A 16,449-nucleotide genomic window follows, 5' to 3' on the forward strand; every position below is an offset into this window, starting at 1 on the left:
TAGCCGCCGAGTCAGCAGGTCTGGGCGGGAGAGAAGTTGCATTTCTAACAAAATCCCAGGTGCTGCTGCTCGTCTTGGGACCGGGGACACATCCAGGCTAAACAGGTAAATTGGGGGAAGAAGAAACTTTCGGTTTTTTGTTTGTTTATTTTTTTCTTTTCTTTGAGGCAAGGTCTCCCTCTGTCGCCCAGGCTAGTGTACAGTGGCGCGATCTCGGCTCCCTGCAGCCCCGAACTCCTCGGCTCAAGCGATTCTTCCGCCCTGGCCTCCCAAAGGCGGAAATTCCAGGAGCTTTTATTTTTTAAATCTCACGCCTCCATCCAGCAACCCTGGCTGGGCGTGGGATCCCTGCAAGGCGGCGGTGGACGGCCCGGAGTCGGGCTGATAAGGAAAACTGCCACCATTGAAAACTGCCACCATTCCTTGGCTTCCTGGGTGCCTCGCTCTAGAGGGGAAACTGAAGCTCCGAGTCGAGCCTGCCCGAGTCGCCACATCCCTGGCAGGGCTGGGATTCGAACCCGGCTTCTGAGACGCCAGCCGGCGCCCCGCCCGTGGGACCCTCGGGACAACGAGCCAGCCGCGCCCGGGCTTCAGAGATCCCCCAGCCCGTTGCGGGCGACGGAGGACCCCGCGAGCCGCTCCCGCGAGACCCCGAACCCGCCGGCGCGCGCCCGTTGAAGCTCCGCCCCGCCGGCCGCAACGGGGAAGGGGGCGGTGCGCGCTCGTGCCCGCCGGGCGAGCGCACGGGAGCAGCGCCAGGATAGAGGTTCGCGAAGCCGCCATCGTAACGCAGGCGCGGTGGCCAAGTGGTAAGGCGTCGGTCTCGTAAACCGAAGATCACGGGTTCGAACCCCGTCCGTGCCTGGTGTCCAGCCTTACCCTGTAGGGTGGAGACTTTTTAGGAGTGGTCGACTCCTACCGCATTCTGCGAGTAGATCCTTCCCCTTGGACTGCGGACCTGACCAACTGTTTTCCTTCAAGGGTTTGGGTTCAAGTTCCCCTGCTTCCCTCGCAGAACATAGAAGTCTGGGTGGTCCAGCCTCGGCGCGTCTGGGCCGCAAATCTGGCCAGCCCCGGCGATCGGCTCCGTACACACAGCTATCCCTGGGACACTTCATCCCCTGGGAGAAGGTGGTGGGCTCCGGGGGTGGGGCGGGACTCGCAAACTCAAAAGGTCGGCTGCAGATCATGGCCTCAGGGAAGCTCCAACACCCTTGGGGCAAGGAGACTTCCAGCTTCTGGCGTTTGGCTTAAGGGCTCCTCCACATTCTTCTGCACAGGAAAATCCAATTTTATCCGCTCTAACAAAAGCCCTGCCGTTGCCTGATACAGAGCCCACACCCAGAGTCAGCTGGTGTCTGTCTGGCTTGCTATTTTTGAAAGGAAATCCACTGTAGGCATTGCATTCGAAAAAGAAGCAACCCTGCCCAGGCTTGGAGCAATTCTGACACGCAAATCTGAAACCTCCCGCTCTGAGCCCCCGCTTGCCCCTCTGTAAAATGGGCGCTTGTGAGCAGCTGCCGGGAAAGGCTGCTGCTTGGGAGGCGGCCTCCGTAAATGGAGCTCCGGTCAGATCACGCAGGTTTTCTTTGTATCACGAAGGATGCACCAAGGGGCTGCTGGAATGCCTTTGAAGACGTTATGCAATGACCCCAATCGAGGACCGCCGCATCGTGCACTCTGAAAAACCCAGCTTGAGTGAATTTGGGGAAGCCTTTATCAGTCTGAGATTCCTAACTGGAGAAGGCGTTCGTGGAGCGCCTGGTGTGTGCCTGGTGGAACTGGATTCTGGGCTTCCCTCGGTGAACTGGCCAGGCCAGAACGGGCTCTCGGGAGGTAACAGGGAGAGAGGGAAGGAGCAGGAGCTCCCGGGGTAAGTGTCCCCCTTCTACAGCAGGGGTTCCACACTAGTGAGCGTGCATCAGCCTCCCCTAGAGGGCTTGTTAAACACAGATTCTGCATTCAGCAGCTCGGAGCTGGGCCCAGGTCCTTTGCATTTCTAACGAGCTCCCTGGAGATGCTGATGTTGGACCGCACCTTGAGGACCATTGTTCAAACGAGAGCAATATTCTTTTTTTCTTTTTTCTTTTTTTTTTTTTTGAGACAGAATCTGGCTTTCTTGCCCAGGCTGGAGTGCAGTAGCACGATCTTGGCTCACTCCGAGATCTCCGCCTCCCGGGTTCAAGCAATCCTCCTGTCTTAGCCTTCTGAGTAGCTGAGATTACAGGCGTGCGCCACCACACCCGGCTAATTTTTGTATTTTTAGCAGAGACGGGGCTTCATCATATTGTCCAGGCTGGTCTCAAACTCCTGACCTCAAGTGATCCACCCACCTCGGCTTCGCGAAGTGGTGGGATTACAAGCGTGAGCCCCCACACTCGGCCATGACAGCCGTATTCTAAACCCAGGAAGGAGCCTGTGTGTAGACATGTATATAAATAGGTAAGTTAATGATATAAAAATAGCAAATACCAGTGCTTTTTACACTTCAATTTGGGGAATCTTGCTAAGAAGCAGGTTGTGACTCAGTAGGTCTAGAGTGGGGCCTGAGACGCCGCATTTCTAAGAAGTGTCTTTGGGTGATGCTGGTGCTGCTGGTCCCCAGGAGCGGTACACAAGGGGTGGAAGGGTACACACCAAAATAGCATCATCCCCTTGGAGGGAGGTAGACTAGGAGAGCTGTTAAAAGGGTTCCTCCACTTCTTTTTTTTTTTTTTTTTTTTGAGACGGAGTCTCACTCTGTCGCCCAGGCTGGAGTGCAGTGGCCGGATCTCAGCTCACTGCAAGCTCCGCCTCCCGGGTTCACGCCATTCTCCTGCCTCAGCCTCCCGAGTAGCTGGGACTACAGGCGCCCGCCACCTCGCCTGGCTAGTTTTTTGTACTTTTTAGTAGAGACGGGGTTTCACCGTGTTAGCCAGGATGGTCTCGATCTCCCGACCTCGTGATCCGCCCGTCTCGGCCTCCCAAAGTGCTGGGATTACAGGCTTGAGCCACCGCGCCCGGCCGGTTCCTTCACTTCTTACCAGGTAAACGTGTGCTGTATATTGTTTGGGTTTTCTTCAAGATGATTTGTATTACATGTGCAATTTTTTTTCCAGAATCACTCTGTCCCTCAAAGCCTCCACCCTAACACAACAATAACCTTTTGGGACACAGGCAAATTAGAACAATTCAGAATTAAAGCGAAGAAATGTCTAATGTTCTCTTGTTTTCACTGGAGCATCTATTCATTTCTTTTTATTTTACTTCTTTTTTGGACACAGGGTCTCGTGCTATTGCCCAGGCTGGAGTGCAATGGTGCTATCATTGAGGCTCCCTGCAGCCTCAAACTCCTGGGCTCAAGCAATCCTCCCAACTTAGCCTTTCAAGTAGCTAGGACTACAGGCGCTAGCACCACACCTGGCTTTTTTTTTTTCTTCTTCTTTTTCCTGTCCAGATGGGGTCTCGTTATGTTGCTCAGGCTGGTCTCAAACTCCTGGGCTCAAACGATCCTCCCACCTCAGCCTCCTGCCTCAGCCTCCCAAAGTGCTGGGATGACAGGCATGAGCCACCGTGCCTGGCCCATTCATTTCTTTTTAAAGAGGTGCCACAAAAGATCATGTATGGGCCAGGCACGTGGCTCACGCTGGTAATCCCAGCACCTTGGGAGGCTGAGGCGGGTGGATCACTTGAGGTCAGGAGTTCAAGACCAGCCTGGCCAACATGGTGAAATCCCATCTCTACCAAAAATACAAAAATTAGCCGGGCATGGTGGTGCGTGCCTGTAGTCCTGGCTACTCAGGAGGCTTAGGCAGGAGAATCGCTTGAACCCAAGGAGGCAGAGGTTGCAGTGAGCCAAGATTGCACTACTGCACTCCAGCCTGGGTGACAGGAGTGAAACTCCATCTCAAAAACAAACAAACAACAACAACAAAAACAAACACTGCTCCTGGGCAGGTAGGTCAATATCTGTGAAGAGCATGGAATTGTCCACCCAGATGTGCTGTCCTTGTCTTTCTGTCCGCATCCACAGAGTAGACCAGCACTCCTTCTCTGTGACATCACCTGGGGAGAGAGCCCATTCTCATCCATCCCCACCACTGCCTGTCTGCATCAGGTGGAGAATGTATTAGAAAAACACAATTTACATAATGTACTGTAGATACCATTTATGCAAAAAAAATTTACACAAAATGACTAAGGATATATATATGTGTGTATGAAGAAGTGATTGCTGTTTTTTTTTTTCCAAGCCTGAAAGATGACACCTAGGTCTCAAAACTCTAACTTCTGCTTGAAATCTGGGGGTGCCTGAGCTGCAAAAGCAGTTTGGCACACGCTGCAGTATGGGAAACTAGTGAGCTAAATCCTTGATACAGGTTCTGTTTAGACTGAAACAGGCGAAGTTGATCATGCGTCTGAATAAGCAAGACATGTTGTGTTCATTTAAACCACTTGTGTTCATGAATCTATAAAGCCATGTTTGGACTTCTATAACTTCTGTGTGAATTTCATGTCTGAAAGTCACCTTGAAGTCCACTCTCTTTGTTCTTTGCAGAATCAATCCCTCGCCTCTGTTGGGCGTGTAAAGGGAAGATAAGAAGGGCTCTGATGCTGGGGTTGGGGAGGAGAGGCAGGTGAGACAGAGCCTAGAGAGATGCTTAGGGACCCCAGCATGCAAAAATGACCATGCGGGAGGGAGGAGGTAGATTTGCATAAGAAGCCCGTGGCTTTCTGGGAAAGAAGGAATTAAACTCCTCTAACCCACCTGTCTGTTATTTACAGTTAGTGGCAGAATAGGGTTCAACAGAACTTTTCATTTATTTATTTTGTAGAGATCGAGTCTTGCTCTGTTGCCCAGACTGGAGTGCAGTAGCACAGTCATAGCTCACTGCAGCCTCAAACTCCTGGGTTCAAACAGTCCTCCTGCCTCAGCTTTCCAAGTAGCTGTGACTACAGGTGTGCACCACCACGCCTAGCCTAACAGGACTTCTGAAGCAAGAGAGAAAGGCAAGGTTTCTGTGAGGATCCTAGCTTTAGCAAGGACGGGCAGTTTGTCAACAGTGGCTGTGCAGGAGCAAGTTTAACAATACACCTTGTGGAGGCATGAAGCAAGAGCAGTGCTAGAGTCCGCTCTGCCCCTACATCTCTTGGGAACTGGTGGGAGCCTTGGACTGGCCACATGAACGGCTCCGTGCCTCAGTTTCTCCCGTTGCAAATTCGGAATGACACACATTAACTGGCTTCCTCTGTCATGGAGTTCTTCTGATGACAACATTTTAAACATCCGCCACCCAGGACGGTTCAGTAAATGCTGACCCATCAATGTCGTGATATGGTAGGAAGCCATTTAAAGGAATGATTGATGGGTTGATCTGACATGATAATGAATATAGTTAAGTGAGAAAAGTTGATAGTCTGGTTTTTCTGTTTGTTTGTTTGTTTTGTTTTAAAGATGTCTGGAGGTGTAATTGATATACCAGAAAGCTGCACATATTTAATGTGTATAATTCGATGCATTTGGACATATGCATGCACCTGTTGACAGTCTCACCACAATCAAGAATCAAGTATTACCTTGTAATCCCAGCACTTAGGGAGGCCGAGGCAGACTGATCACTTGAGGCCAGGAGTTCAAGACCAGACTGGCTGAAATGGTGAAAACTCATCTCTACTAAAAATACAAATATCACCCGGGTATGGTGCGCCCATAGTCCCAGCTACTCAGGAGGCTGAGGCGTGAGAATCATTTGAACCCAGGAGGCGGAGGTTGTAGTGAACTGAGAGAACGCCACTGCACTCCAACATGGGCAACACAGCAAGACTGCCTCAAAAAAAAAATCAAGGTAATAAATATATCCATCATCTCCAAAACTTTCCATGTGTCCTTTTGTGTGTGGAGTAAGAATATTTAACGTGGGATCTACCCTCTTAACCAATGTTTATGTGCACTGTATCCTATTGTTAGCTATATACAGCAGATCTCTCAAACTTATTCATCTTGTATCACTGATTTTTGATATCTTGTTTTTGTAAAAATAAATATACATTTGTCATGACATATGTGTGTATATGTGTGTTGGTTTTGGTTTCTTGGAGTGTAGAGAAAGTCCATACCCCTGTGAAGGCTTCGCCACGCCTCATGCTGTTGATAATATCTCCAGGAGGGGTGAGAAGTGGGGAGAAAATTCCAAGTTTTTTCCTAGTATTATGGCCTTGGCAAAGAGATGCTATATGGCTTTTGGATTCACTATTTTTGCAGCAAAACGTAGAAAGTTAACAACAGAAAAAAGAGAAAATATAAAGAGTAATCAGGTCTCTGGGCTCTGGGGAGCAGAGGCGTTAACAGGGAGTGGCCACTTGCACGGGGATGATGCTAAGTTCCCAGTGCAAAAGCCCCGCTGCCCTGTCATCGCGCTGACCCTCTCCAAGGGGAGGCCTCCCGTCCCCCTGCCCTGTCAGACTTCCCATCTGGGCTGACATCATGCGCTTAGGAAACCTACATTCAAGAATTAGAAATGGAACTCTTAATAAGGGAGCGGGTGGTTTGTAGACGTACATGGGCTGAGAACCACATTTCAAAACCAGAAGTGTATTTCAGGCGTGAGTAGCACTTAAAAGAAAATATTGTGGCAGGCCCCTGGAAGCAGCAGACGTTGTTTATATCACATCAACTTGAGTTTTGCTGAGCAAATCACCAGGCTGGCGCACAATGAACGTTTCCCACCATTCCGGGGTTTTTTTTTTTTTTTTTTTTTTTGGCTTCCACCCTGCCCTTCTAATTCAGGTGAGCAAGCTGACTTTTACTTGCTGTGGGTAAAAAAGAACCCCCAAACTTAGGCCTTGCTAAATGCAAAACCTGTAACAGTTCTTGAAACACACAAATAACAAGCCCCTCATCTTCCTTTGAGAAGGATGGTAAATAGACTCTAGGATGCCCCCAAGTTATCCCTGTCTTCTGAGAATCATGCCCGTCCCCTACTCCTCGGACAGTGATATGAGCAAGCAATAAACATGTATTGTGCTAAGCCACTGAAGGATTGGGGTTGTCTGTAACAGCAGCTAGCATACCCTCACAACAAATATACCACTATTCTGCCCCAAGTGACTGTGGCCCTGTGGGAACACAGGCTCTTTGCTGCCAAATCTTTGGATCATCCACTTTTTTTAGAAGCGGCCAGAAATCTGGATTTTTAAAATATGAAATTTCCTGATTTAAAAATGTTGGCCACTAAGTCAAATTTATTATTATTTTTAAAGGCTCCACAGGCCAAATGAAACACATATGTGGGCTCAACTTAGCCTGCAGGCTGCCAAGTGCAACCTCTGGTCAAAAAACTTTAAATGCAGCAGCATTTATTTTTAAGTTGGTATTGGTCTGAGAGTCGGTGCCGCAACCCTAGTCATGTGGGTTCCAGAGAAAAGTTCTATGCTGATAGGGAACTTGATCAATTCTTCCATTTCCACTTGGGTTAGAATTATGTTAGTGTTTTTTGTTTTTTTTAGACAGAGTTTCCCTCTGTCACCCAGGCTGCAGTGCAGTGGTGTGATCATAGCTCACTGTAGCCTCGAACTCCTAGGCTCAAGCAATCCTCCTGCCTCAGCCTCTCAAGTAGCTGAGACTACAGGCGCATGCCACCAGGCCCAGGTACTTAAAAAAATTTTTTTTAGTAGAGACTAGGTCTGACTATGTTGCCCAGGCTGGTCTTGAACTCCTGCGCTCAAGCGATCCTCCTGCCTCAGTCTCCCAAAGTGCTGGGATTACAGGCGTAAGCTACTGTGCCTGGCCTTCCTCTAGTTTCTTGACACACTTTGGCCACTCTGCCAAAACTCTGAGGCTAACTTTTCCTCCCTGGGTGACCAGGTCCAGCCAGGCCAGGCTGGCCCAGGCTGGCCCACCCAGCTAGACCAGTGCCTCCTCCACTTTGATTTCAGTGGACTGAGTGGCAAAGATGAAGCTGAAACCAGAGACAACCGACTATGTCTCAAAGGAGAGAAGAGAGCACTCCAGGCACTTCTACATCTACTCATAGCATATGCAGGCACAACCGTTTATCCACATTTAATAGCAAATGATAATTGCTACAATTTATTGAGCACTTAGTACATGCCAGACCATACACGCAGTTATGGGTACCATGCAACTTAACCCTTTCACATCCCTGTCGTTGCTACCAAGGGATCTGAAACTCGAAAGGGCTAAGAATTGATCCCAGGTCACGGCTGCATTTCTGGTACCTCTTTTCATGGTGAAGCCAGGCTCTGAACCAGCCTCTGGAGTGACTGTGGCGTCACCGCCTTAGCCGGCGAGGATCTTCTTCCCAGCCCACCAGGAACCATGGACCCTTTTGTAGATCTGGGGCAGTTTGTCTTTCTGTCCACCCAGCGCCTGGAGCTCTTGGCCTCCTGGGAGCCCTGCCATCACCACAGGGGGAAGGCACTGCAATCCCAGCCCCATTCCCTACCTCCCTTCTTTTTTTTTTTTTTTTTTTTTTTTGTGAGACAGAGTCTTGCCCTCTCACCCAGGCTGGAGTGCAGTGGCACAATCTCGGCTCACTGCAACCTCCACTTCCTGGGTTCAAGCGATTCTCCTGCCGCAGCCTCCCAAGTAGCTGGGATTATAGGCACCTGCCACCATGCACGGCTAACTTTTTGGTATTTTTTAGTAGAGACAGGGTTTCGCCATGTTACCAGGCTGGTTTCAAACTCCTGACCTCAAGTGATCCACCCACCTCAGCCTCCCAAAGTGTTAGGATTACAAGTGTGAGCCACTGCACCAGCCTTCTTCTTTTTTTTTTTTTTTTTTTTTTTTTTGAGATGGAGGCTGGAGTACAGTGGCATGATCTTGGCTCACTGCAGCCTCTGCCTCCCAGGTTCAAGCGATTCTCCTGCCTCAGCCTCCCAAAGAGCTGGGACTGCAGGTGTGCACTACCACGCCCAGCTAATTTTTATGTTTTTAGTAGAGATGGAGTTTCACCATGTTGGCCAGGCTGGTCTCCAACTCCTGGCCTCAGATGATCCACCTACCTTGGCCTCCCAAAGTGCTGGGATTACAGGCATGAGCCACCGTGCCTGGCCTGTCATTCATTTTCTAACACACCTTCATTGTGCCCCACCATGTGCTAGACCTGGCATGGTGCCAGGGCTGCTGGTCACGAGAGATGGGTTGCCTCCCCCAGGGGATTCACAGACAAATGGCAGGGGACTAATGAATGTGATCATAAGAAAAGGACCGACACAGGCCAGGAACAGTGGCTTCAGCCTGTAATCCCAGCACTTCAGGAGGCCAAGGCAGGAGGATCACTTGAGCCCAGGCATTCAAGACCAGCCTGGGCAACAGAGTGAGACCTCATCACTACTAAAAATGAAAAAATTAGCTGGTGGTGGCCAACGTGTCTGGAGTCCCAGCTGCTAGGGAGGCTGAGGTGGGAGGATCACCTGAGCCTGGGAAGTCGAAACTGCAGTGAGGTGAGATGGCACAACCACACTCCAGCCTGGGCGATGGGAGTGAGACCCTGTCTCAAAAAAAGAAAAGAAAAAAGAAAAGGACAGATGCACATGGGCATGAGCAGAGATAGCACTCACCTAACCAAAGCTCCTGGTGGGGCTTGGAAGGCGTGGAGGAGATGCCCGGGGGGTGGGGACGGGGGCTAGCAGAAGATGCTCCAGACACAGACACCTTAGCATCAATGACATAGAGGCATCTGTTCAAAAGTGGGGGTACCCGGGCTGGGTGAGATGGCTCATGCCTGTAATCTCAGCACTTTGGGAGGCCAAGGCAGGTGGATTACCTGAGGTCAGGAGTTGGAGACCAGCCTGGCCAAGATGGTGAAACTCTGTCTCTACTAAAAATATGAAAATTAGCCAGGCATGGTGGCACACACCTATAATCCCAGTTACTTGGGAAGCTGAGGCAGGATAATTGCTTGAGCCCAGGAGAGGGAGGTTGCAGTGAGCCGAGATCATGCCACTGCACTCCAGCCTAGCTGACAGAGCGTGATTCTGTCTCAAAAAAAAAAAAATAAATAACGTGGGGGTACCCAAAGGGGGACCTTGTACAAGTCACTTCCTGTCTTTGTCTTCTCTGCCTTTGGAAGCTATTAGGATGCCCCAGGGAGCTGTCAACACCACCCTTGGGGCTGAGCATGAGGGGGCTGGCAGTTCACACTCAGTTTCCCAGCATCCTTCTAGCAGTTTCTGGACTGAGGAGCCTGAGCAAGTAACTGCACTGCTGTGGCCTCAGTTTCCTCATCTGTCAAATGGTAATAAATGACAGTTCCTGCTTTGCAGGGTTGCTTTGATGGTGAAGTGGTCTCAGGTGTAGAAAATGCCGAGCACGCAGTCAGGACATGATAAAAGCTTGGCACTATCACAGGCTCTGCCCCGAAGGCCAACCGCACAGAGCAGAAGCATCTACAGCTCTGACTTGCCCTGTGTTTTTCATTCCACACAGCAAAGTTAAGCTGAGGTCCACAGGCACCTGGAATTTTATTTTACTCTATTATTATTGTTATTATTATTTTCTTTCCTTTTTTTTTTTTTTTTTTGAGACGGAGTCTTGCTCTGTCACCCAGACTAGAGTGCAGTGGCGCGATCTAGGCTCACTGCAAGCTCTGCCTCCTGGGTTCATGCCATTCTGCTGCCTCAGCCTCCCGAGTAACTGGGACTACAGGCACCCACCACCACACCCAGCTAATTTTTTTGTATTTTTAGTAGAGACAGGGTTTCACCGTGTTAACCAGGATGGTCTCGATCTCCCGACCTCATGATCCACCTGTCTTGGCCTCCCAGAATGCTGGGATTATAGGCTTGAGCCACCGTGCCTGATCATTATTTTCTTTCTTATTTTAAGAAACTGGTGACTCTGTATATCTGATTTTTTTTTTTTTTTTTTTGAGATAGGGTATCACTCTGTCGCCCAGGCTGGAGTGCAGTGGCACTATCACAGCTCACTGCCAGCTCAACCTCCAGGGCTCAAGTGATCCTCCTGCCTCGGTCTCCTGAGAAGCTGGGAATACAGGCATGTGCCACCAAACCCGGCTAGTTTTTTCATTTTTATTTTTGTAAAGACAGGATCTCACTACACTGCCCAGGCTGGTCTTGAACTCCTGGGCTCAAGCAATCCACCTGCCTCGAGCTTCTCAAAGTGCTGGGATTACAGGTGTGAGCCACTGTGCCCAGCCTGGAATTTTTTTTTTTTTAGACTGAGTCTCTATCTATTGCCCAGGCTGGAGTGCAGTGGTACCATCTTGGCTCACTGCAACCTCTGCCTCCCAGGTCTAGCGATTCTCATGCCTCAGCCTCTGAGTAGCTGGGATTACAGGCACCCGCCAACACTTCCAGCTAATTTTTGTATTTTTAGTACAGACAGGGTTTCACCATGTTGTCCAGGCAGGTCTCAAACTTCTGACCTCAAGTGCCAAGTGATCCACCTGCCTCAGCCTCCCAAAGTCCTGGGATTACAGGCATGAGCCACCGTGCCTGCGGTGTGGAACTTCTTTTTTTTTTTCTTTCTTTTTTTGAGACAGAGTCTTACTCTGTCACCCAGGCTGGAGTGCAGTAGCGCGATCTCTGCTCACTGCAACCGCCGCCTCCCGGGTTCAAGCGATTCTCCTGTCTCAGCCTCCTGAGTAGCTGGGATTACAGGCGCCCACCACCATGCCCAGCTAATTTTTGTATTTTTAGTAGAGACAGGGTTTCACCATGTTCGTCAGGCTGGTTGCAAACTCCCAACCTCATGATCCGCCTGCCTTGGCCTCCCAAAGTGGGGATTACAGGCATGAGCCACTGTGCCTGGCCTCTGGAATATTTTTATAAGGCCCTGGATGACTTTAAGGAAGGGTAGGCAGCTCTTGTCATCTGACATCTCAGCTCCGAGGGCCTGGGCCACAGAAAGTTGGTCTTACTTTACCGCCCTTGACCCCAATTTCTGCTGTTACTGGCAGAGGAGCAAATACCATCAAGGCAGGTGGGCAAGGGCACAATGAAAGGCCTCCCAGTCACCCCCTGTCAAGGGTCCAAGGCTGAGGTGGGTGAAGACACTTCTGGTTTCTAGGTAGCTTTGGATCTATCTTGTAAGAGCCACTTGACCTAAAATCTTGTATTCAGAAAGATTTTTAGACTAGATTCCTTTTTTTAGAGACAAGATATTGCTCTGTCACCCAGGCTGGAGTGCAGTGGCACGATCACAGCTCACTGCAGTCTCAAACTCCTGGGTTCAAGTGATCCTCCAGCCTCAGCCTCACAAGCAACTGGGACTACAGGTACCCACCAGCCACTGGGCTTGCTTGCTTTCCTCTTCTCTTTTCTTTTTTAATTTTCTTTTATTTTCTTTCTCTACCTTTCTTTCCTTCCTTCCTTCCTTCCACTTTCTCCTTCCTTCCTTCCTTCCTTCCTTCCTTCCTTCCTTCCTTTCCTTCCTTCTTTCTTTCCTTCTTTTTCTTCTTTCTTTTCCTTCCTTCCCTCCCTCCCTCCCCTCCTCTTTCTTTCTCTCTCTCTCTCTTTCTCTCTTTCTTTCTACATAGGGGTCTCACCATGTTTCCCAGGATGATCTTGAGCTCTTGGCTTCAAGTGGTCCTCCTTCCACCAATGCCTGAAGTTCCATCGTCATGGGCGTAAGCCACTGCATCAGGCCTAGATTCGTTTCTTCATGTTCTCTCCAGAATATCACAGGGTGGGCACGGCCTTCTTCTGATGTGGTTGAACGAGAAAGCCATCACAACACTTCAAACTGTGTCCCAAACTGGGCGCAGTGGCTCACGCCTGTAATCCCAGCAGTAAGAGAGGCCGAGATGGGCAGATCACTTGAGGTCAGGAGTTTAAGATCAGCCTCACCAACATGGCGAAACCCCATCTCTACTAAAAATACCAAAATAAATTAGCTGGGCGTGGCGCACGCCTCTAATCCCAGCTGCTTGGGAGGCTGAGGCAGGAGAATTGCTTGAACCCAGGAGGCAGAGGTTGCAGTGAGCTGAGATCGTGCCACTGCACTCCAGCCTGGGCAACAAGAGCGAAACTCAAAATAAATAAATAAATAAATAACCACCAAAAAACCAAACTGTCCCAAGGATACCTCTGGAAGCACCTATATTCCACCATTGTCCCATGGCTAGCATCACCATATGGCAATGGACTTGTGTGTCTGTTTTTTATAAGCCTACATTTGTTCAATCCAAGTGTTTAAAACCTATCATACAATACTTTCTGTCTGTTCGCTTGGGAAGTTTCTCATTGCGAGTATTTTGGGAGGCTTGGGAGGTGGCGGTAACTGGGTGCTGGTACCCTCCTGTCCTCCTTCCCCAGGCCTCAAGGAAAGCGCCCATAGGCAAGGCCTGCGCCCACTCTCTCTGTGTGGGCCTGGGAGCCCGGAGTCCAGGCCTTTCCCAGAGGCTCAGCACAGCTGCGGCCCTCCAGGGTTCCTTCTGCCTGGTGTGGCTGCTCCCTAGTTCTGGCTGGGGCCTTGGCATCACCCTGGGGCCAGAAACCTGGGTGCGGGTGGGGCTTCCTCCTGGGAGAAGGCCAGGGTGGGCCTCCGGGGCTTCCGGCCCAAGAGCGAGCTGTTTTCCGGAGTCTGGCAGTGCTTCCACTGCTAAACTGGATTTCAGGCCGCCACTCGCTTGAGTCACAGGGAAGCGAAGCCAGGCCTGGCAACGGCAGGCCTCAGAAGGATCCAGGGGGCATCTCCGATGGGGATTTCAATTGCAAGATAAAGGCAGGGCCCTGGCTGCCTTTGGTGGCCTGGTTTTTCCTTCTGCACTGATCCAGGTGTCCCAGAGCCCAGGCAGGGCCTGAACTGGACAGATGAGGTGAGCTTCCAGAATCTTGTGACTCAGGGCACAGAGGTGGGTGGGGGCAGCACCTGGAGGCCCCCGAGCCAGCACTGCTACAGCTATTTCAGTTCTCCAGAGGGGCCGCCTGGGCCGTTAGACATGCCGTGCCTGCTGCGCCGACTCCACCCCTCCCACCAGCCCAGTGTATTCCTTTTTTTGAGACAGAGTCTCGCTCTGTCGCCCAGGCTGGAGTGCAATGGTGCGATCTCGGCTCACTGCAACCTCTACCTTCCGGATTCAAGCGATTCTCCCACCTCAGCTTCCCGTGTAGCTGGGACTACAGACACGCGCCACCATGCTCGGCTAATTTTTATAGTTTTAGTAGAGACAGGGTTTCACCATGTTGGCCAGGCTGGTCTCGAACTCCTGACCTCAAGTGATCCTTGGCCTCCCAAAGTGCTGGGATCACAGGTGTGAGCCACTGCACCCAGCCCCAGTGTTTTCCTTTTTCACAGTTTCAGCTCAGACATCCCCTCCTCCAGGTGACAGCACCAAGCTCACCAATCACTGTTGCCATGTACTCCTAAAGGAAGTCTGTCTCAGGCAATCCCCCTAAAAGTCCTATAAGGCAGGCCTTGTGACTCCTACTTTACCAAGGAGGAAACAGAGGCCCAGAGAGGTGAAGCAGTGCCTGGAGTCCCCCAAGCTGGCGACACGCAGCAGGGGGAGACACAGCCTCTCTCTTTAAACACAGCTTGAAAGAAGAGCGGGCGAGGATGCTGCAGGCTGGATGGAGACAACTCCTGCAGGAAGGGCCAGGGTAGGACACCCCCAGCCCAGCCTCGCTCTGTCGTGGTGTCCTGGACCATAAGGGCAGCGAAGGGCTCACCTGTTGACTCAAGTCTCTCCCTGAGACGTCTAGTTCCTCAAGGGCAGGGACCTGTGCTGTTTATCACCTTAGCTCTAGGGGCTGTAGCAGCAGCTCTATGCCTGGCACACAGAGGGCCAGCATGTATTAGCTCCATGAACAACTGACCTCTAAGCTTCAGTCTTTTCTATTTTTATTTTTGAGACAGAGTCTCGCTCTGTCACCCAGGCTGGAGTGCAGTGGCACAATCTTGGCTCACTGCAGCCTTCGCCCCCCAGGATCAAGCCATTCTCCTGCCTCAGCTTCCTGAGTAGCTGGGACCACAGGTGCTCACCACCATGCCCTGCTAACTTTTTTGTATTTTTAGTAGAGATGGGGTTTCAGCATGTTGTCCAGGCTGGTCTCAAACTTCTGACCTCAAATGATCCACCCGCCTCAGCCTCCTAAAGTGCTAGGATCACAGGCATGAACCACGGTGCCTGGCCTAGCCTCAGTCTTTTCATCTGGAAAATGGGTTAGTTCAGTAAGCTACTATTCTCCATGTGCTTAGGTCTTCTGGGGGTGGAGTGGGGGGAATGGGGACTGTTAAATTATCAGTGATCAGCTGTTGCCTTTTTTGCTACATTTCCTCTCCAAGTTGCTATTAGAAAAACCATCCTGGGGTCCCCCAGCCCAGGGTCCAGAGTGAACACAGCCTTCCTTGCCTCCCCTAGAGCAAGGAAGAAACCCCTCCAGTTTTCTGAAATTAGGGCCCAAAGAGGAAAAGGGGACATGAGCAAGTTCTGTGCATCGGCTGCAAGATAAGAAAGACGACCGATCATCCCAACATTTTGGGAGGCCAAGGCGGGCGGATCACCTGAGGTCGGGAGTTCCAGACCAGCCTGGCCAACATGGTGAAACCCCGTCTCTACTAAAAATACAAAAATTAGCTGGGCGTGGCGACGACTGCCTGTAATCGCAGATACTCAGGAGGCTGAGGCAGAATCACCTACACCCGGGCGGCAGAGGTTGCAGTGAGCCGAGATCGCGCCATTGCACTCCAGCCTGAGCAACAGGAGCGAAACGCCTATCAAAAAATAAAAATAAAAAAAGAAGAAAGAAAGAAAGAGGACAGAGAGGGCAAGGACACCACAGACAGGAGGAGAGGAGTCCAGCTCACTCCCCCTGGCTGGTTGGGTGCTGTGTTCTGTGAGTGTGACCCATGTTGGCCAACAGAGGACAGCAAAATACATTTTTTATGATCCTGGGAGGTTCAGGCCAGTCACGTTTTCGCGCAGAGAGGCGGGGCGGTGGAGAGGGACAAGTCATGTCTCAGTTATGTGGATTCTCTTTGCGAAAGAGGGGCCACTTCTGCAATGGATTTGGGGGTCCCTGGGCAGGCGTGTGGGTGGGGCAGATTTTAGGAAGGGGATGAGCTGCTGTGGGGGCGTCTCCCTTACTGCGGGAAATGGAAAGTATTACAGCTATGGCTGGTGAGAGTGTCAGTGCCAGAGGCCAGGTCTTTGCCAGGTGGAGAGGACACCCTTATGCCCTACCCCCAAGTTCCAGCACCTCTCCAAGAGCCCTTGGCCCCGGAAGCAGCAACAAAGTGACACTGGACTGGGGAGGAGGAAGCACAACTTTATTTTCTGGCCCGAAGGTGGGTTGGTATTTGGAGGAGTTCTTGGGAACACAGTGTGTCTGTGCAGTTTCAACCCTGGGGATCCAGGGACTCCAGCCATCCGAGAGGACGTGAGGAAACGTCCTGGGGTGGGTGTAAGAGGCTGGGAGACCCCGCCTGATGCTGCTCCTACTTTTACTGTTTGTTCACGGGGTTGTGTGTGTGGGGGGGGG

At 51.0% G+C, this 16,449-nt stretch overlaps 1 long non-coding RNA gene and 1 other non-coding gene across 2 annotated transcripts; one reads left to right on the forward strand and one right to left on the reverse strand.

Annotated features, from left to right (window-relative positions):
• Positions 1-388: 388 nt before the first annotated feature.
• Positions 389-3,898, reverse strand: LOC144338344 (uncharacterized). The gene is made up of 2 exons (XR_013412335.1): positions 3,017-3,898; positions 389-2,699 (listed from the first exon to the last, which is right to left on the reverse strand). It is a non-coding gene; the product is annotated as an uncharacterized LOC144338344 (long non-coding RNA).
• TRNAT-CGU (transfer RNA threonine (anticodon CGU)) lies at positions 793-864 on the forward strand. Its single transcript has one exon. It is a non-coding gene; the product is annotated as a tRNA-Thr (tRNA).
• Positions 3,899-16,449: the final 12,551 nt, after the last annotated feature.

This window comes from Macaca mulatta, chromosome 20 (genome assembly GCF_049350105.2).
Source record: "Macaca mulatta isolate MMU2019108-1 chromosome 20, T2T-MMU8v2.0, whole genome shotgun sequence".
NCBI lineage: Eukaryota > Metazoa > Chordata > Mammalia > Primates > Cercopithecidae > Macaca > Macaca mulatta.